This window comes from Carya illinoinensis, chromosome 14, assembly GCF_018687715.1.
Source record: "Carya illinoinensis cultivar Pawnee chromosome 14, C.illinoinensisPawnee_v1, whole genome shotgun sequence".
Taxonomy (NCBI): Eukaryota; Viridiplantae; Streptophyta; class Magnoliopsida; order Fagales; family Juglandaceae; genus Carya; species Carya illinoinensis.
Window position 1 is genome coordinate 16,349,400 of NC_056765.1, and position 23,172 is coordinate 16,372,571.

Below are 23,172 nucleotides of genomic sequence, written 5' to 3' on the forward strand. Positions count from 1 at the left end.
TGAAGGACTATGAAGTGCAGGAATGAATTGGAAGGGAAAGTGTTCGATTGGAATCCTAGATGACTAAGTATGGGTTTGGGCCTTCATGGGCCATATGTGTAGAAGAGAACAACGGGCTTCAGCTAACAAGGAATGTGGGTGATGGACTTCGAACTAGTTGGGCTTCAATTGTGCTTTCATTTACCAAATGTAATAGCTTGTAAGCCCATAGACTTTTGAAAGGGCACTTTAGTCTTTTTACTTTTAGTAGTATTAAGTGTATGTCTATGACAGAGTTGGTTATGCTATTTTCCAGAATACTCTTGTACTTTCTACATTTGGAGGTGCCTCCCTCGTATCAGGCCTCAGTTTATCCCTATCAATTTACAAATTCATACAATTTTCTGCAGTATTTCTCAATCATCTTCTTCATTACATTCATCCAACCCCAATTTAGTTGTTACATGCTGTCTATGTTTTCTAAGCATGCATCCAATCTAGTACTCAATTAGTGTAAAAAAAAAACTTATAAATTTAATAGTTTACTCAATTTAATTTAATATTACACAAGTAGGATTTTATTTTTTATTTTTTTGTTAGATAAAAAAAATAAGAAGGGCGATCGAGATGGTTGTACTGTGCAAGGATTCTCAAAAGTCATGTACTTGGATTATTTATTAAGAAGATTTTGACCAAGAAGGAACGGTCAGGGAAGATAAATTAATGTTTATATATAATACAAAGATAAACGTACAAAAAGAAAGAACTAGGTGACAAAAGCATGCATGCATGCGTGTCATTTTTTGTGGGACTCTGCTATATTATATACAAGCTAGCTTTTTGCATAGTGATAATTTTTCCATCTTCCTAGTGGAGACTGGAGTGGTTTCTCTTAGGGCTGTGCAAAACTCCGACATTTTCAATTCCGTCCGAACTCCACTCCGATTCCGACTCTGACACAATTGAAATTTTCGAAAAGCGGAATCGAAGTCAGAGTAGCTCCGAGTTTATGTTTGGAAGTCGGAGTCAGAGTGGTGAGTTGCTCTGATTTTCGACTCCGACTTTCAAATTTAGTTTTGCATCTGTTTTAATTTTTTTTTTAAATAAACCTCTTTATTAAACGATGTTGTTCCATTTAAATAGGAACGACGTAGTTCACTGTGGCCCGTTGGCATTGCATAATGCCATTTCTTGATTTAGCCCTCCCTGAGTCCCCCTCAATGCAGCCTCACCTCCTTGCCCCGAGACCTCACACTTACAGCCTTATAGGCTTACAGCAACATAGCCTCACGGCTCACACCGTCACACGACTGCCCTCAGCCCCACACGACGGCCTTCATTTGTCTTGCCCATACGTAGCTCACAGCTGAGAGACCCTGAGATGCATCTTGCCGACTACCGAGTGCCGACTGGTCATCACTTACAGTTCCCAGTTCCCAATCGGTAATTACTAATTTTAGGTTGTAGTTTCTTTCAAATAATGTAATGTAATGGTTCCTTTTTCTGCAATTTAATTTGTTGGTTTATGAATTTAGTTCGTTGTATGTAATTAGGATGGAAATACAGTAACAGAATCATTGTTATAGGAATGTAAATGTGGTTGCATGCAAACTGTTTGTGAAAATGCCTCAATGAATCATTAGTTTGCTTTTTGAAATATCAAGAACGAGAACAAGTGAACAACACTAGTCTACTACTTTTGTTTAATCTTTTTTACTTAATTAAAAAAAATCTAACATCACATTAGATCATTAGATCAAGGAGCAACACCGAACAAGAGAACAAGTTAACAACACATTAGATCATTTTTTCTAACATCTCTCATAAGTATTTAAAACAACATTTGGATCTCTTTTATTTTTTTTATTCAAATCAAGGAAGTTCTATATCCTAATCATACTGTATAGTGTATTGCCAAGGTACGGATCTAGCTTTAAATTCAACTTTAAGACTCTCAATGCAGATAAAAAATGATTAGTTCATGATTGAAATTAATTCTCTGTGTATATAATAAAAGACTCAAATAATCCTTTTATATACATATTATATATATATATGGATTTAGGTTCATAATGGCATGTAATAAACACATGTTGGTATATATCTGGCCATGTCATATTGATAAACAAGTGCACCCTTCTTTTTGAAACACAAGGGCCACTTTAGTTTAGTCACGAGAAAAGCTACATCCGATATACTTTGGGATGCTAATTCATTTTTTCCATCCAAGTAGAAGTAGGTTTCTTATGATTTCCCTAAGTCCGGACATGAATAAATGCTGAAATTATTATCACTATATCATATTATTATATATTATCCAACTGATTATATATATATATATATATTTATGTATGTCTATATCATTGATCAATTTGATCCTCATTCAGGTTTACAAAAAGTAGCTTTTAATTAATATTGCTTGTTATTTTCTACCAACTTTTACCAGATGTAAAAGATGGAGAATTGTATATATATGTAGTGCTGCCAAAACAACATTAATTTGTTCCTATTTGTGAGAATTATATATTGAGCATCTTCTTTTGATAAATTAAGAAACTTGACAAACAAGAAAGTAAATATGTGAAAAAGTTTCTCTAAATAGTAAATTCGACTGTATTTACAGCTTTGTTATAATTTTATTTTATTTATAGTCCTTCTAATTTTTTATTTAGCAATTAACTCCCTACTTTTAATTTAATTTTTCAGATTCTTTGATTTCAAATAGTATGGTTGCTAGACCTAGTGGAGGTAGAGATTGTGGAGATGATGCCAGTCCTCCTACACTAGCGAGGGCTTCCACCCCGACGACGGCGGATACTTCTACCCCTAGAGCCCCATCTAGGGCAGCATCTAGACCAACATCTAGAGCAGTATCTAGAGCAGCTACTTCTTGTGCAAGTAGTCAACTCCCAGTAGATATAGAAGGAGAAGATGAAGATATGTTCAATGAAGAGGAGGAGATGGCAGATGTGCCCATTGAGCCTGATCAACCACCATGGCCTTCTAAAAAACGATTGTGGACGTGGGAACATTTCATTAAAATTTCCGGTGATCGTGTGAACCCTCAGGCAAGATGCAACCACTGTGAGCAACTTTGTGGTTGTCATTCGAAGAAGCAAGGCACCAGTGTATTAATAGCACATCTTACTGGTTGCCAATTGTATAAAATCGCGAAGGGATTGGCGGCCATTGGCACTGATCAAACAAGTTATGAAACTCAAATGGCAACTGATGGTGGCCCTTCACATGTTAAGAAGCTTATAATCCCTCAATATAGTGAGAAGATTTTGCGGGAATTACTTGCAGAGATGATCATTACTGATGAGATGCCTTTTACCACAGTTGACAAAAAATGCTTCAACAAATTTGTGCGCTGTCTTGAGCCACGTTTTCCCATGCCTTCATGGTATACGGTTATGCGAGATTGTATGAAGAGGCATGTGAGGGAAAAGACGGAAATGAAGGAGATGTTTAGTCGAACTGGCCAGAGAGTGTCATTCACCACTAATACATGGACGTCCATACAAAATGTGGGCTACATGTGTATCACAGCCCACTTTATTGACAGTGAGTGGACGCTGCATAAATGAATAATTGGATTTAAAGAGATTGTTGATCACAAGGGTGCATCCATTGGTGCAATGATGGATGATTGTATTCAGGACTGGGGTATTAAAAAAGTCCTTTGTATCACAGTTAACAATGCCAGTGCCAATGACACTGCAATTGAGTGGTTCAAGAGGACTACAACGGTAAAAGATGATATCCTTTGTGGACACGAGTTCCTACATGTTCGATGTTGTGCTCATATCATCAACCTCATTGTATCTGAGGGGTTGAAGGAGGTTGATTATTCAATTACCAAAGTCCGTAATATTGTGAGATATGTGAGGGCTTCCTCCCAAAGGCTTGGCAAGTTTAAGGCTATAGCAGAACAACTTCAGATTCCATCTTCTGCGATGTTGTGTTTGGACATTCTGACTCGATGGAACTCGACATATATGATGTTGGAGGTGGCACAGAAGTACGAAAGAGCGTTCTAGAGAATGGAGGTCGAGGATGGGGGTTTGAGGTATGCTTTGATGAAGTCTACTTGGGGGAGAAGGGAGCTCGGTGCGCCGGATGGAGTTGATTGGGATCGTGTAAAGTCTCTTGTTGATTTTTTGAAATTGTTTTATGATACAACTATGCGGATATTTGGATCAAAATATTGTATTGTAAACTTGTACTTCGATGAGCTTTCGAGGATTCATGAACACCTGCAACAGAGTTATGCTAATAGTGAGGGACTGTTATATGCTATGGCTATAAGGATGAAATCAAAATATGATAAATATTGGGGGGATATTGTGAAGATAAATAGATTATTACTTGTGGCTGTAATACTTGACCCCCGATATAAGTTGGAAATTATACAATTTTTCCTTATTGACATCCTTGGGGAAGAGAAGGCTGAAGAGTTTATTAGAGAGCTGAGAAAAGATATTGATGGCTTATATAGCCACTACAACAATAATGGTCATCCTACTTCAGCAAGTGGTAGCCGTAGCTTCTCACACCCGACCAGTTCGACATCTTCCTATGATTACACTACTTCTGCTGCAGCTATTTCATCACCATTGGTGCAGCGATATCATCAAAGGCAATCGAGAAATATTATGCAACGTAGGTCCGAAGTTGAACACTATTTGATGGAAGATGTCGAGGCACCTAGTGATGCATTTCAGTTATTAACTTGGTGGAAGGTTCATTCCACCAAGTTTCCTATTCTTTCCTGAATAGCCTGAGATCTGCTAGCTATTCGTATAACTAAGGTTGCATCTGAGTCGGCGTTTAGCACTGGAGGTCATGTGTTGGATGTTTATCAGAGTTCATTGTCAGCTTCAACTGTGGAGGCCCTCATTTGCACACAAAACTGGCTATGTGAAATGCCCATTGGAGTAGATATCATTGATCCAGAGAGTTATAGGCTTGCATCAGGTAACTTTATAGTTTATATGCTTTTAAATGATAATTTAAATATTTGTAATGTTTTAATTATTAAACTTCTAATTTTTATGATTTTGTAGACATACTTGTGAACCCTAGCATAGTTATGGATGAGTGATAATTGCGGATGAGTTACAAGTTACATGGATGAGGAGTTGTGTTCATGTATTGTAGTGATGCTATTCAGGTAATATATTATTACTTTTAAATCATTTAAAAAATTATTGACCATTTCATAATTCATACTATATTTTTTAAAAATATTTTCATATGCATTATTTTGCAGATAAAAGTTTATGAGAACGAATGCCGAATGGTAGTGGCTACTGGCTTATTGATGTTCAAGAATCAAGACTTTATCAATGTTCAATTACTAATTTACTACTTTTTGGCTTTGTAATGTATAACTGTATGGAATTTAATGAATGTCATTTGTATTTAAGTTTTTTTATTTATTTTTACATCATTGTTGTGAAATTGGAAGTCAATTAGGTTGTTGGATCTTGAATTTCGCAGGGACCTTCGGAGCTGGGCCTTCGGATTTGGACTTGGGCCTTCGGAGTCGGAAGTGGGCCAAAGCCCAACAATGCTCCGATCGGAGTTCTGACATCATTTCAGAGTCGGAGTCGGAGTGAAAATTTTTCTCTGACTCCTATCGAAGTCAGAGGTCAAAGTTGACCATTCCAACTCCATCGGAGTCGGAGCCCACCCTTAGTTTCTCTGCCATGAGAAATTCCATCTTATCCAAAAGAAAAATTCCACACAACCTCCCCATTGTAGCACAACCTCCGCACACCTTAAGTGGCGAACCGGTTTGGTCGACCACGGCTCAGTTCGCTTTCTCCCCCCCCCCCCCCTCACTTAATGAGATTCTTTCCCCCTCCTCAATTCCCTTTCTCCCTTTCAAAAGCTAGAGTTGTTTCTCCCCCTACCTCACATCCCTTTCTTCCCCTTCAGAAAGCCCTCACCCGATTCATCTCCTTTCTTGCAAAGTCCTCACCCCAGTGAAAACCCTCTCACATCGTCGCCCCTTGCGATCTGTCACCCCCATGTTCTTCCCCTCCTGAAAGCCCAATGAACACCACCTCATGGCAGGATCCCCCAGCCCCTGTATTCTCTCAGTCCTGAAAGGCTAGAAGAAAAATTTCTCATCCTCACCCAAACAATCTCAGCACCCATGAAACCCTAGAAAAATTACTTTGGGAATTCTTTATTCTTTTTTTGAGACTTCCAAGTATTATAGAATGGGAGCATAGGGGAAACCTTCTTTGGTGCATACACATATGAGAATCTTGAGAGGGAACCATACTAGCCATCAGAGAAGCTCCGAATTTCTATCACTTTGATCTTTTGCAAGCTCTTTTGTCTGTTTTCTCTCGCTCACACACATAAATCTAAAGAAGAAGAATGGGGATGTATTGGCTCAATTTGTTGAAGAATTGAGTGATCTTGGGATTGTCAATGAGGACATCCAAGATTTTGGTAATGAGAATTTCAATCCAGCTCTTGGAGTTAATACAATCTGTGTTTTCCCAAAGAATAGTGCCGAGGTATGTCTTATATGTTATGTGCATACAAGTGCCTTATTTTGTTGTTGTAGAAGATGCACTATTCTTCTTGTTTACATGTGTTCTTTAACTGCTACTTTCTTTTAATTATTGTTTAATGCTTGGTGCTTAGCTCATTTGTTTATTTGGATGAAAAATAAGGGAGTTAACTGTGAATGTCATTGCAATCAAGGCCAGCATTTATCTTCCTTTTGATCATCAGCTGCTAGTTCAAAATCTTACTGCGTAGGTAATTCTAGGTAACTTAAATTTGTTTGGATTTCTGATGCATACATGATAGCTAAGGAAGCTAGTTAGTGTTTTATGTAAGCCTATGTTGCATATCTTGTTTTTGATGACATGACCTTCTGCATTGAATTGGCATTTTGACATTAGCGGTTGCATGCTTTTTCCGTAATCATTTTTTATAAGTAATATATATTTATTAATAAGGACAATGTAATTGGAATTTTGAAGATTATAAAAAGATGGTGCCAAGTCAAGCATCTTTTGTTCAGAGTCCTATACCATTGGATGGATGCTCAATCTTGTTTTCCTATTTTTGAGTGTTAGGAATTTTCTATTATATTTTCTTAATGATTAGGTTTATATCATGTATATAGCTTGTATACTTATATACCACCTTTTTTATTATAAATAAAGTTTTGACTTCTAAAAAAATTATTGTTTGAGTTTCCATGTGTTTCAATATTTCTTTTTTTGGGATATTTATCAACTTTTCATCATTTGACATATGTTTTCCATCTTTTTTGGTTATGATTCTCCCATGTAATACCTCATATTTAATAAGAGAGGGTGGTGAATGAGATCCTACAGTGTTTAGGAGGGAGAAATTCATATAGTTTATTATGATCCCAATGAGCTCCAATTGTAACATCAACCAGTCCTTTTGGAGAAAAAGTACAAATGTGGTTAATACATTTTGTTGCTAATAAAATAGAATCTCATAAAGAAAAAAGATTTGTATTGGTGTTGTTGTATTAAGCTTCCTGCGTATTTGATGGGGATGGGACACAAGGATAATGTCCATATGGAGTTGTTATTTGGACTGCAGGTATTGTTAGGACATGCTTTTGTTTGTTACTGGAAATTTAATTATGTCGCTCATGTATGTTTCTCAGTTTTTTCTATAGAAATAATGATGGATATTCAAAGATGGGATTGGACAGCAGTTTGGACATTTGCAGGACTGAAGATTTATGGCAATAGTTGCAACCAAATAATGGCTTTAGCTGCTGGTTTTGTCTTTGTTGTTGTATTTGTTTAAACTCAAGTTAGAGTAGTACAATACATTCTTGTCATTTTATTTTGGAAACTGAACTGATGTATTTCCTTCCATAGTGGTATGCTGAGTCATAAGTAGGGAGTAGGGAGTATGTATGCAATGGATAAGGTGCTACTTGGACAGCCCAAACTATATTTTGTTATAGTTAAATGAGGGATTTGAATGTGGTTTTGATTATATGCAATGGAATGAGGTTTTGTGGCCTTTATTTATATGCAATGAAATGACATTTTGAATCTTATGATTATTGGATTTGAATGAAATGAGCGATGTAACTAGGGGACAAATCTGTGACACATTTTTCTTTTATTTTTTTATATTTTATTTTTTATGTTTTTATAATTGTGGCAAGTTGTCTCTATTTATTTGGTTAGGTTCATTGATATTGATCAAGTTCAAGATAGCTGGTCTCATCTTATGGTTGCCAATTGCCCATTGGCTCTCCAATTTGCGAGTTAGCATATATTTATCCAAAGACCATGACAAGAGGCATGGGATTGTTTGATCTCATTAGCTAGAGTTTCTCCTGTTAAGAATGCATTCTAAAATAAAATAAAGGAGGTTTAAAATCATAAAGGTAAAACATCAAGGCATTCTAAAGGCATCCTGTATCTAAGCATGATGCATTCCGAAAATCCTGACCAACAAGATGCACTCCTCATTGCATTTCACAATTGAACAAAAAAATATTTACGAAGTTCAATGAAGTCCTATTCTTTTATACTTCAAAAAAATAGCTCCCCTTTTACATATCAGATTACCTTTGTACATATCATGATTTACACTTATTGAAAATATTACACTTGAAAAAAATGGAACATTTCCATTTTCACAAAAATGCTACACGCCCAATCTTCCCTCCTGTATGCTTAAAGCATCACTCCTTGCCCATTATGGAGTTTATACTTGTACCAACAGTGCAAAAATTAAATGCACGACCATCAAAAATAAAATGCTAACTGAACAAGTCAAACTAACTAATAGCAATATAAATGCACGACCATCTAAAATACTTCAACCTATTTACATACATAACAATGCAAATGCAAGCACAAAGGAATTTGTGTCCTCGTCTATGAATGATGGTTTCATTTTTTTATCACTTTTAAATATTTTTTTCATGATTTAGTAGGAGGAATGATTGGTTACTGAAAATTTAAAGATTTTCACATTTAAAGGTGTTGGGTTTGTCTCTATTTTCATCTTTAAAATGCTTGTGTTGGTCTATAAGTGCCACCAATCTTTATAGTTGATTTAGTTATCTTTCAAAGTGTTTATCTTTAGATGGGATTGCTATTAAGCTTAATGATAGTCATCCACTCTTGCTTCTTTGATTGAAAACTCTAAAAATAAAGAAAATAAGTCGTATCTTTGCCACCTTCAAAGAGGACGCATATCCTTTATGATAGGGGAAACAAAAATATGGGACCACAGGTTGTATGCTTTGGTCAAATGGGACCTGCAAATATTGGGTCTTTCTTTTTCTTATCCTAACCATAATACTTTGAGATTGAACTTCAAAAATCAGAAGTGATTTCAAGGGAATAAAGGGCCCAAAAACTATTGTGGATGAGCTTCTTCCATTCCTATCTGCTACAGTTTGGCGGAAAACAAAGATAAATAGGACATTTTATCACTTAACAGCAATATCTATTTTTTAAAAAAAAATTAAACATGGTCTCACAGGATCTTTTATTATATATTATTGACATCTTCCAGACATAACTGAATGCATGATATATAGCAACTTATACAACTAAATGAGTATTGCAGAATTTTTAATTAAAAATGACCAATAAAATTGTCACAACATAAAATAGTCCAGCCCAACATTACTACTAGGTAAAGCTTCAAAACAGAGGCTAAACTCCTCAAACTATTATCAAAACTCAATAGATTCAAGTTATGTATATATCAAAACACTTAAACATGTCCGGTTCAAATCTAGACCAATCGTCACCTTCAGACTGTAAAGCTTAAAATAGAGCATTATTTCATTACTCACCCAGAGTCCATTAATCTTACTTACAACCTTGAATATCTAACCTTAAAATGCAACAACAATATGTATAAAACATCATCCCAGGTTTCATTCTTCAAGAAAATTCACATATTGTAACAACCAAACTTCAAACAATGGCTAAAATCTTCTAGTACCGGGAATAGAAAATCTAAATTGAAGAATAGAGTTGCCGAGCTTATTGTGCAAGATCCTCAGGTGCAGCATGGGGGTCGCATGGCATGATGTCCTATAAAGTAAATGTGGAACCACCGACAAACACAAAATTCATTCAGATCTTCCCTACATTTTCTTAACACCAAACATGTATCCAAAAATAGAAACAAACAGTAGCTGAGAAGCTAAGAAGAAATAACGATAAATACCCAAAATCATCAACCAAAATACACAAAAAATACAGATTCAACAGATACAAAAGTGCAGATCCAAGAAATACAAAAACATACAATGATTCATGCTAGGAAATGAAGATGGAATGGAGAGGGGAAAAAAACACTTCTTTTGATCGGTTCTTACCCTTGTCAATGGCACCAGACGGCGGCATTCGGAAGACGAGTAGTGAGAAGTGCTGTTTAATGAAACCTAGTGGAAGAGAACCAAGCTTGGGCATGTGAGGGGTGGGGGGGAGGGGCTGAGAGGGGTAGGGGAGGGGGGAGGGGGACATCAAGAATGAAATCTGGATGTTGTTTTTTAATTTGGTAGGCTTGGGGGTGGATATGAGAATTTTGAGTTTCATATGAAAGTTTAAAATATTATTTTTTTAGTATTAGTATTGTTTTGGGATTTTAAAAAATTGAATTGTTTATTATATTTTTTGTAAAAATTTGAAAAAATTGTAATGATGAGATGAAAATTTTGAGTTTGAGATGAGAATTCTCATTTACTAAACATGCCCCGTTCTAAATCTCAAAACGAGCCGTTTTGGTTAATTTTGAAAAAAATAAATAAATTACAAGTCAGCAGTGTGTGGAGCAAAGTTTTGAATACCGTACCAGAGGCCGTACTGGTTATGGCACAGGAACGAAATATTTCAATATTGGTATCGTTTCGTGTACTATTTCAAAATATTTTATACCTGATGAAGCACTAAAACTGCATGATTAAGTTACTTAAGTGAATAAATTGTTTAATAAAAAAATGATTCAAGTACTTAATTATGCAAAAAATCACAATACTTGAGTCAATTGATAAATTCTGGTATTTTTGTGCTTAAAAAGATTTATAATACAATTGTTTCACATGACAATAAATATTTCATTTTTTTTCCTCTCATAACAGGGGTACTTTGGGCAATACACAGTAAAGATATCATTCAATTGTAAATGTACACGTGCTGACCATTGCAAGACATGCAACACACATGCAATAAACATGCAGCATGAGCTACACATTTGCTGTGAATTGTATAAAATGACAGCACACACTCGGCATGCAGCAACAAGATCACTCAGATGTGCAGCAGCTGCTACAGCAGGAGAAGACCATTCACACATGCAGTAAACATGCAGACCAGTAAACGTACAGCAGCAAAAAGACACCCATTCACACATGTAGGAGCACATCACACATGCAGAAAAGTGCAATACACATGCAGACCAGCAGAGCATTCGGACTCAAACATGCAACACACACATGCAGAAAAGTGACACACCCACTCACTCGAATGTGCAGCAGCTGCTACAGCAGGAGAAGAGAACTTACACATGCAGCAACAAACCCACTTCGGACAACACTCATTCGAAATGAACACATGGGACCAGCTCACACATGCAGACCAGCATGCAATACACATGCAAACGCACAAACTCATTCAGGATCACACATGCAGACGCAGATCAGCAGGAGAAGAAATGGACGTAGCACATGTAGCATCATTCGGACCAGTTCACACATGCAGTAGACTCACACACGCAGCATGTTACAGCAGATAGCAGCTTTCAGACAGAACACCAGCTCACACATGCAACACGTTATAGCAGACAACAGCCTTCGGACAGCAGCACGCCACACGTGCTGACCATTGCAAGATAAATAGAACCAAGCACATGGCTGGAAGACAAGCTGTTCACTTCACCTTTCTTGCTTCTGCACATGGAAGTTGAACGTGCAGCAGTAGAGCTTTTTTATTTCTTTTTCTTTTTCATGTGGACGGGAAGCAGCAGCAGGAGATTAGCTATTTATTTAGCTGGAAGCAGCAGCAGAGGGGGGAGCTTTGGCTTTTAACTTTTCGTTTAGACGCTAGGCAGTTTGAGAATCTTATTTCTCTCTTTTCATTTCAGCGTAGCAGTAGGTTAGAGCTTAGTTTTAATTCTTGTTTTCGTGTAGCTGGTAGTAGTAGAGTGAGCTGAGTTTTATTTCTTTTTCTTTTTCATGTGGACGGAGGCTCTGTTTTTCGTTCGGATTTCATTTTATTTTTTTTGCTTTTCCCAGTTGCTTTTCATTCTTAGTTTGCCTTAACTTGTCCCAGATTTTCGTTTCTTGCTTCAGTTCTTCATGTAGTCTGGCAGCTGGTTTTTTTTTTCTTTACGGTTTATTTATTTTCTCGTTTACGTTTTACAGACAGGGGATAGACTGGTGGAAGCTCACTCTCCAAGTTTTTTTTGTTTATTTCTTTTCGTTCGGTGTTTAGTTTTCATTCCATACCATCGGCACAGATAGTAGTTGGTCCTGGAGTTTTAGTTTTGTGCCGATTCAGACCATGAAGGCAGTTTTAGTTTTTTTCTTCTTGTTCTTTTTTTGTTCTTTGCGTTTAGGCTAGCTAGACCTCAAGACGGAACTCTCTATTTTTTTGCTTCATTTTCTATTTTGGTTGGGACGGAACTCTGTCTCTTGCTCGGCAGCTTCTTCTACCTTTCATTCAGCTGGTTATTTGTTTTTTTTTTTTTTTGCTTTTATTTTTCAGGTTGAGGTTTACAGACCTGGGGAGATTTTTAGCTTTAGTTACTCTTTTTGTTTACGTTGGCAGCTTTTAATTTGAGGAGTTGAATCCATTTTTTTATTTGTTCTTAGTTCAGATCATTGCTCGGTTGGGAGTATATTATTTCTTTGAATTTTTCTTTTACATTTCGGACGGAAGGCCCCCTCTCTCTCTCTCTCTCGGGTTTCATTGTTCTTTTGGCTGTTTTCTTCGTTACTTTAGAGACGCAGGGGAGACGGTGTCCTTGCGGTGCTGGTTTCATTTTTTTTGCTTTACGTTGTAGTGTTTTTCAATTGTTATTTTAGAGGACTCATTTTCAGTTTTATTATTTTTTTAGTTGCCCAGTTTTCTTTCCTAAAGTTCTTCGTTGAGTTGGCGTGGAGCTTGTGGTTTTATTTATTTATTTTTATTTCTTCTCACAGATTTTTTTTATGGCTTTGCTTAGATTAATCTTTGTTGTTAGAATTATCATGTGTAGCTAATTTTTGAAGCTTGGGTTGTGGAACGAAGCTTGATTTGTTTTGGATTCTAGATCGATGCAATATTTTGTTGTTAATTGTTGATTTTACTATGTTACTAGTCAGATTTAAATAGAAAATAGATTGCGGCTCTTGCTCTTGTTTTGTTGTCGATGTAAGGCACAACAAAAGCTTGAAAACTATCAAGGCCTCTCTCAGTTGTTTGTTAATGTGTGTTTGACTAGTAAAGTAGAGAATTCATTAGGAAAATATTGCAAAACTTGAGCTTAAATTTGTATTTTCCGATTAGCAATGCCTTGATTGGATTGTTAATCGAGAAAATTATCTAGAATCTGAAATAAAGAGAGTCTCATACCCAACCCAAGTGTTCGTTAATTTGTTTGTTTTAGAAACTCTAATTTCAACTTCAATTATCTTCTTGCGTTGCATTTGAATTTTATTTTCATCTCTCATACTTGATTCATTTGTTACTCACAAATCTCTTATAGACTTTGATAACCCATTGTCCCTGTGGAATACGATCCTGGACTTATCCTTGATACAACTTGACACTTCTACACTTGGAAGCACATTCGACCACGAGTCAATACTTGGATAAACTGTATATATACAAGCATTTACTGCATTGCAAAATAACAATAAAATAAGTAATAACTCAATACTTCTCAACATAAGTTCTTAAGTTTTAAGTTACAACAAACATCATATAAAAAAAAAAAGTGACAACAAACATACTTGTAAAACTCAATAAGTTCTTAATCTAACCATTATAATAAAATCACTCATCCTCATCAAAAAGACAATAAGGATTAGGATTTAACATGTTAATCAAAATATTTTCATCAACGTCACCACCATCATCAACATCAACACTAACATTATCATCATTTTCCTCATTTAGTAAGGCTAATGACTCCTCAATACTTGCATAATCTAAATCTTCTCCATCAAGAAGCTCAGATTCTTTACCCACCCATTCTTCCATCAAGTCAATGTTTTCAAGATTAATTGGATCTATCTCTTCCCTTTTTTATGCTCCTGTCAAAATAAAATCAAACATAAGTGAAAATGTTATATATTTTTCAACAATGAAAAACATTAGTATTCAAAAAATTTACCTCGCTTGCAACTTCAAGTTATAACGGATAAATACTAAGTCATTCAAACATCTATGCACTAATCTATTTCTCTTCTTCGAATGAATAAAATAAAATGTGCTCCAATTTCTCTCACATCTAGTTTCACTACAACATTGACTTAGTACTCGAACAATAAACTTTTGAAATGTTGGAACCTAGCAACCAAATTTGGTCCACCATGCAACTATAACAATAATACAATTATAAATTATTAATTAAATGCAAGTAAATATAAATTAAGATAACATTTAAAGTACAAAGTCATACTATTTAACAAATGATGTTGATAAATGATAATACCTAAATTAATCTTATCACACTTGCGGATTGCTAAAGAATGTCCAAACTCACCTTCTGCATTCTTATACAAGTCAAGCTCTGCAATGATCTTGTCTTGATTATTGAGATCAAGTTCCATCTTCATAACATAGCTATTGAAGCCTCTTACAGCATCATTTTTATTTTTAAAGCTGGGGCTATAGTAAATTCTAGGGTTAAGAAAACAACCCATCGTACGTAATGGACTGTGAAGCTACTTATCCCATCTAGAATCAATGATCCATGTGAATGGACATAATGCACTAACTTTGTTATTGCATCTTGCTTTTATGTTCTCTTTATCTCTTTTCATTGTATCATACAAGAATCTCATTGCAGGCTTCTCATCCCCATCAACAAGTCGTAAAACACGAATCAAAGGCTCACTAACTTTAACAATAAATTGACATGGAGCCCAAAACTCTTTATCTTCTAAAACAATCACAGCTATCTTCTTCCCTATGTTGCTCATAGAATGACTTGATGCAATCTATTTATCACAAGTAAACATTTGTCTGAGTTCTTTCTTAAACAAGAGCAAGCTTTGGATAGAGAATAAAAAATCTTTTTATGTGTTTGGTAATATTGGTGACGTGGAGGGTAAAATTTTTCCTCTGCTAGGGATATTTTCTTTTTTCATTTTCTTAGGGGCGTGACCACGTCTCATGGCCTTGCAGCCCTCTGGTGGTTGCCGAAGGGGTGGGTGCAATTGGGGGTCTGGGAGAGGGGGCAAGGGATGGATCTGGTGATGTTGGAGGGGGGATAGGAGTGGTAGCTACGGGGGGAGGTGGACGCACTTTTGCTGAAGCACTTCAATGACCTCTCTCGAATGCTAAATTTCGTCTGCCATTGAGAAAAATAGAATTGATTGATGGGGCTTTGGGCTTCGTTTTCTTAGACATGGAGATGGCTAGAGCGACTGAAGGATTGAAGTTTTCTTTGGTGTTAAAGTTTGTGACTAAGACACCTTCCATTGACATGTTGCGATTGCAGATTATCAAAACTTGGGGCTTTTCAAAAGTACCTATGATTAGCTTTATGGACGAGGACCCTATTACATTTGGCTAATGAGAAGGATTATCTTCATGCTTGGGCGAGAGAAGGAAGGATGGTTACAGGCTGTCAATTCTGGTTGTTCAATTGGTGAGTCGAATTCGATGTGAATAAGGAACCCTCCATTGCGCCACAATGGCATTTTTTGCCTAGGTTGCCTCTTCATTTATATCATCTGGATTGTCTTCATATACTCGGCTTCCCGGTTTGGTAGATTTCTTGGCTCTGATAATGCAACGTTATACCAAACTTGGGCTACCAGTGCTAGAATTTGTGTGTAACTGGACCTCCAAGATGAACCGTGGAGGGCTTCCCATTGATTGTAGGGGAAAAACAAATTTGGCAGAAAGTTGCGTATGAGAAAAGGGGATTATATTGTGTGAAATGCTTTCGACAAGGACATATAGTGGTAGTTTGTCATTCCGAAGATAAAGCAGGGGTTATACCAAAAAAGAAAAAAGAAGGAATGGTAGGAATAGGAAAGGATCGTGAGGAGCATGTTTGGAAAGAAGTGGGGCAGAAGATGGACGTGGTGGGTCCGTCTGGTGTTACAAAACCAAGTTTGGAGGATGGGAGGATTAAGAATTTGATGTCAAATGAGGGGGAAGTGCATGTGGTGGAGGCAACAATTGAGGTGGGGCAGTAGAATTCAGAGGAGGAAGCGAAGAAATATGGGGCTTGGAAAACAGAGGAGGATGTGTAGAATGACGGAGAGGTGAGCGATGGGGGTGTGAGGGTAGGGGCTGGCATGTGCATAGAGGAGGAAGAGTTAGTGATGCCTGGTTGTGGGTTGGTGGGGGACGCTCCTTGTGAGTAAAGGGTGGTCGACTCCCAGCTTTTAATAGAGGACCGTTTGTTATGCCAGACCGCCCATGTTGATAATGTTGTGGGGATCATTGCCGAAGAAGAGCTAGTTCAAACTGATGCTCGTGAGGTTCAGAGGACAATCTCCTCACAACCTATGGATGCAATGGTAGCCAAAAGTGATGAAGAGGTTTGTGAGGTAGTTTGACATGATATGGATCCGCAAAGCATCTGTGGAAAATTGTGGCTATCCGGTGCAAAGCATGGGATAGAGGTTTCTAATCAGCTGAAGGAGGGTCAACAAAGTCCGAAACAAGGGGTTGTGGAATCGGCTTATTCATCAAAGCAAGAGTATGATGTAGCCTCTTTGTTAAGGGGTAAAGAAAAATTGTATGAATTGGACATGGAACAACAGTTGAAGTCTAAAGAGTCGATAGAGGAGAAGGCAGTGCGGAAGTCCCAGAGGGTGTATACCTGGTCTCAGAGATTAGATTTATGAGTGATACACTTTTTTTTTGGAATATAAGAGGGTTGGGCAGGTCACGCAATAGACTGAAAAAATTAGCGCAAAAGTTTAGAGTTGGTTTATGTGCTATAGTAGAGCCATTCTTAGCAAAGGAGCGCATGGCCTCTTTGGTGAATTGTTTGGGATTTTTCCATTCGGTATCAAAGATGGTTAGGGGGGAATGTGTGGGTTTTCTAGAAGGATGAGAATGCTTTTGAGGTGGTTTCAATTACGACTTAGATGATATCGGGTTGGTTTCATTCGGATGGCCAAAGAATTATGGTGGCGTTTATTTATGCGAAGTGCTCCTATGCGGAGAGAAGAGAGTTGTGGAGGAGTCTGGAACATTATCAAGGCTTGAACGATTCATGGGTGGTGCTAGGGGATTTTAATATTATTTGAATGGATGGGGAAAGGATTGGTGGGAGCCCACGGCCTTTAGCGTCTATGTCAAATTTTAATGAATGCATACATCAATGTGGGCTATTTGATTTATCGAGTACAGGACCACAACTGTCGTGGTGCAATGGCCATGATGGGATATCATGTAGCTGGGTGACACTTGATAGAGTCCTTGTTAATACGACTTTCTCAGATTGTTTTAACTCAGCCTATTTTCGATATATGACTCAGAAATCTTCTTATCATCGGCCAATGGTGGTTTATTTGCATAGACCATTTTCAATGTATGGTCCACCCCATTTCATTTCTAGAATATGTGGTGTTCACATGACAATTTTTTTTCATGTGTCAGAGAGGCTTGGTGTAGGAATGACTCGGCATTGGGACTATGGAAGCTTGCCATTAGATTGAAGTAAACAAGGATTGCTCTTCATGCATGGAACCAAGATTTTTTGGGAGAGTGGGTGCTAATCTGCATGCCCTTGAGGGGCAGTTGGAAATTCTAGAAAGCCAATTGCAATCAAGCTACTTGGAGGAAATTGAAGACGATTTCTTGGCTACTAAACTGGAAATATAGGTATGGGAGTGTCGAGAAGCCACTCGATTGGGTCAAATAGAAAAAAAAAATGGTTAATTGAGGAGGATGAAAATTCAAAATTCTTCCACTTGGTGATTGCTCAGAGGTGCAAGAAGGGTTGAATACACCGAATGGTCCTTACTGGTGGCTTGACTTTGGAGGGTTTGGAGGTAGTGCATAATGAGGTAGCTATTTTTTTCCAAAATATCCTTGCAAAGCCGTCCAATTTAGAGCCCTGTGACCTCTCAGCTCTTATCAATAGGCAAATTTTGGGGGCTGGAAATGATTTATTATGCACAGTACCAACAGAGGAGGAAGTCAAACGAGTGGTTTTTTCTATTCTGAAAGAAAGTAGCCCTGGACCTGATGGATTGGGATCTGAATTCTATATGGCTTATTGGGATATTGTAAAGGATGACCTCCTGGAAGCTGCAAAAGATTTTTTCCTGGGTGCTCCTTTGTCTAGGTTTTATTCTTCCTCTCTTATTATTGTAATTCCGAAGGTGGTTAATCCTTCGAGCTTTGACAAATTTCATCCTATTAGTCTTTATTTTGTGGCTTATAAATTTTTTTTGAAGATTATTGTTTTTCGACTCGCTAATATTGTTGATAAGCTAGTCTCACAGTAGCAAGGATCTTTTATCCCGGGGCATAGCATCTTTGAAAATATTACGCTAGCATAGGAAATGGTCCATTCTTTGCATAAGAAAAGGATGGGAGGTAATATGATGGTGAAACTGGATATGGCCAAGGCATACAATAGGGTGAATTGGAGTTTTCTTTTGGAGGTACTGAAGTCATTTGGGTTTGCTCATAATTTTTTCAATCTTATAAAAAATTGTGTGGAGGGCCCGTGGTTCTCAGTAATGATGAACGAAACTCCAAAGGGTTTTTTTAATCAAGCCAAGGCTTGAAGGGGATCCCCTTTCTCTGTTATTATTTATTATGATAGAAGAGGTCTTAACAAGATTACTTCAGTGAAATTTTGAGGAGGGTCACATTGGGCAATTTTATCATCCAATTGGGGCACTGACAGTGTCTCATTTATTATATGCAGATGATATCCTTATCTTTGCCAATGGAGGGAAGAGGTCAATTAAAAATTTAATGCAGGTTCTTGAGACTTATGAGAGGTGGTCGGGTCAAAAAATTAGCAAAGCCAAGTCAGCAATTTTCTTGTCAAAACATATTAGCCCAGCTCGTAAAAGAAGTTTATTAAGAAGTACCGGATTCACGGAAGGCAAGTTCCCAGTGACATATTTGGGTGCGCCCTTGGTTTTTAGGCAAGTTAACTTCTTGAATGATGGAGTCACTAGTGGATAAGATACAAGCAAAAATTGACAGGTGGAAATTTAAATTGCTTTCACAAGGTGGAAGATTAATTTTGCTCAGACATGTTTTAGCTAGCACGCCGATACATTTAATGTCCATTATTTCTATCCCGATGAGTATTATATCTCACATCAATTCTATCTTGGCAAATTTCTGGTGGGGCGAGGTGGAAGGTAAAAGAAAAGTCCATTGGCTCTCTTGGGGGAAGGTTTGCAAACTAGTCTCGGAAGGGGGATTGGGGGTAGGAGACCTCAAGGAAGTCCAAAAATCTTTACACATAAAGCTTGCGTTTAGATTGATTACTTCTAATAATTTATGGGGAGCTTTTTTCAAGGCCAAATACTATCAACATAGCCATATTCTAGCTTAGAAGGAATGTCACGATGATTTGTAGTTTTGGAGATCGATGTTGGCTACCATTCTAGAAGTTATGGAAAATATGACAGTCTTGGTGCGAGGAGGAAATTCCTCTTTCTGGTTTGACCGATGGCTTTCTTATGGTCCTTTATCGGTAGGCACAGAGGGCATAATTAATACTAAATTGAGCATTTGGGAGTGTTGGGATCAAAACAATTGGAATTCTGCTGCATTATTGGAACTGGTGGGAGCTGAAAGAATGCGGGGGATATTGCTCAATATTCAGCCTTGAAAAAGAGGTGAGGACATGCATATATGGAAGCGAACAGCTGATGGTAACTTTTCTACCAAAACAGCTTGGGAGACAGTAAGGAAGCATGGTGAAAGCTTAGAGTAGAGTGACTGGTCTTAACATCCCTTAATTCCAAAGAGAATTTCCATTTGTGTATGGAAAGCCTAGTTCAAACGTTTGCCCATATATAAGTGTTCAGGCGAAAGGTATTGTGATGGCTTTGGCATACGATTGCTATATGAAAAGGGTCCAGGAAAATTGTGATCACATCCTCTCTTCAGGTGAGGTAGCATCAGAAATCTGGCACCGAGCTAGTGTACTGTTGGGGGCACCTTTCAACGTGAGCATCGCTTTGAAAAATAGAGTATCAAGCTGGTTTTTTTATGCCAAGAAATCATCGATCAAAGGTCTTCTATTTGGGGTAATGCCGAGTGTGATAACATGGTACCTATGGAAGAGGAGATGTAAGGCAAGAATGGAGGGGGGTTCAACAAACCGTGGAACAAATGTGGAGACAAATAAGGCACTGGGCTAGTGTTATTGCAGCAAATCATAAGGCAGTTCGTTATATGTCAACAATGGACATGGAATTACTACAGGAGCTCAATATTCCGCATCATCCCATCTGTGCAAGACCAAGCAGGTATGTAACATGGAACAAGCCCCCTACCGGATGGGTTAAACTCAACTGTGATGGTAGTTGCAGGGGAAATCCGGGCAACTTAGGAGGTGGGGGAATTATTCGAGATGACCATGGTAACGCACTTATGGCTTTTTATAGTACTTTCGGTCATGGCATGAATAATAGCACTGAACTTAAAGCATTATTGGAAGGTATTCGGTTATGTAAACGGCTTCGCCTTTTAAATGTGATAATTGAATGTGACTCGTGTATTGTCGTGGACTGGCTTCGAAAAAAAAAATATGCACGTTATGGTACCTTTGGGATTTTTGGGAGGATTTAGTGGCGAACTTAGAAGGGGTAAATTTCATGGTGATGCACCATTATAGGGAAGGGAATGGTGCAGCTGATTTTCTTGCTATGGAGGGGGAAATGGGAAAAAATGTGGTTTATGAAGGAGGGTCGTCACTACCTCGTTCTCTTAAGGGAATTCTTTGCTTGGATAAGTGGGGTCTCCCCTCGTTTTGTAAATAGGTGGTTCAGTTTTGGTTTTCATAAGTGGCGTAAGTCCTGTTGGGATGGGTGGTTTATTGATTGGTCTTTTATTGTTTTGTTGGTTTTATTCTTTGCTGGTGTTGATGTCTGAAGTTTGTTTGTTCCTAAAGTATTCGTTCGCCATAAGTGAGGATTTTTAATAAACTTAGGTCGGGACCATGCCGCAAGTGCTTACTGGCGACTTTCAAAAAAAAAAAAAAAAGAGCAAGCATTGGATACTTAAAAAATTTGCTGCAAACCTTGTAATTGCAGGACGACACAAAACATGACCTTTGGTGAAGTCTTTTCTCATCAATGCCAAAACCAAACCATGGTTATAGATTAATTTTGTTATCTTTTTAGCCTTTTTATAGTATCATCAATAAGGGGAAAATATCTTGAATTAGAAAAATTCTCCAACAACAAGTATATGCAATGAGATGCACAAGGAGTCTAGTAGAAAGAGAGATACTTCTGCTGTAACTTTTTTCCTGCAGCTTTATAACTTGCATCATTGTTCATTATGAACTACACATGATTCTCAACTCCAATTTCTTGAACAACCTCGTCAAAGATGTTAAACAATGTTTCAGCATCTCTTCGAAGGCCAAATGTATCAACAAACTTCAAGCATATTGTACATTTCAGACAATAAACTAGGAAGTTGATTATTGATTGTTGCTTCTATTTTGTCCATAGCAAACAACGGGTCTTTTTCCAAACCTTTTTAATTCGTTGCAAATAATCTTGAACCTTATTCACAGCCATCTTTAACAAATTTCCTCTCAACTTGTATAAAGAATGGCCCTTGAATCCTAGCCCAATGGCAGTCATGGCATCAATAGCTACTTGATAAGACTTGGATTGAGCCACATTGAAAGGCAAATTAGTATCATACCACCAACATGCTATAGCCATCTTTGCTTTTACAATCATCTCCTTCAAACACATAGAACTCTTAATTGAAGGTTGGACTCCAGGAGTTGTTCTTGGAGCAAAGAATCTACTCAAGCACCCCACTGACTTTCTAGTTACATATTCTTTCAACTTCCCCTTACCTTTTGAAAGCTAAGACTATTCCTCCATACTATTACTATCATCAATATCATCAGATGTTAAATCTATATCACCTCCAATGTGATGCCCTTAGATTTTGCTTGGGATCAGACGAAATATGAAACGTCAGGACATACAAATACAAGGTTACTTGCCCCTGATCATGACATACAAGATGTAATGTTCCTAACATACATATAGCATTATGCAATATTCGCAGTAGATAATTTTTTTTTTTAACAATGCTATGCACTAAAGTTATAATATCCCAAGCAGTTAAAATATAATCCATACATACTTAACAAAATAAACATTTATGATTACAGTATGGGTCTCAAAAGACTGTAATCTCAAAACAATGGAGACCGGGCTCCATAATTACATTATCAAAATATACTATTGGGCTAGTTCGTCGAGTAACTTGGGTAACTTGACTAACGATGCCAGAATAATGTCCAAAAACCTAACTATGGAGGCTATAAGCTCTGCATCACATCTGCGGCGTCTAGTCAATCTCCTTCAGTTTACCGATGTCTACTCCCTGCTCTGGTCCTAACACATCGCCTACCATTCGGGGGAATTGGTAGTTGGGACTACCACAGTGAGATTTGACTACAAATCACAACAAGTTAACAGGAAACTTCCACACAGGTTAATGATGTATGCATGACAGTAAAGATATGAATGCACAATCAAGTCAAAAGTAAGCATAACATAACTGGACATAACATGGCATGAAATAATAAGCATAACGTGACTTGACATAACATGACATGAGCTGAGATAACTTGAACTAAAACTGAAACTTAGCTTGGCGTGACATGAACTTGAATCATAACATGGACATGAACTTGAGACATAACATGGATGTGAACTTGAAACATAACATGGACGTGAACTTGAAGCTTGACATGAACATAAACTTAAACATAACATAACATGAA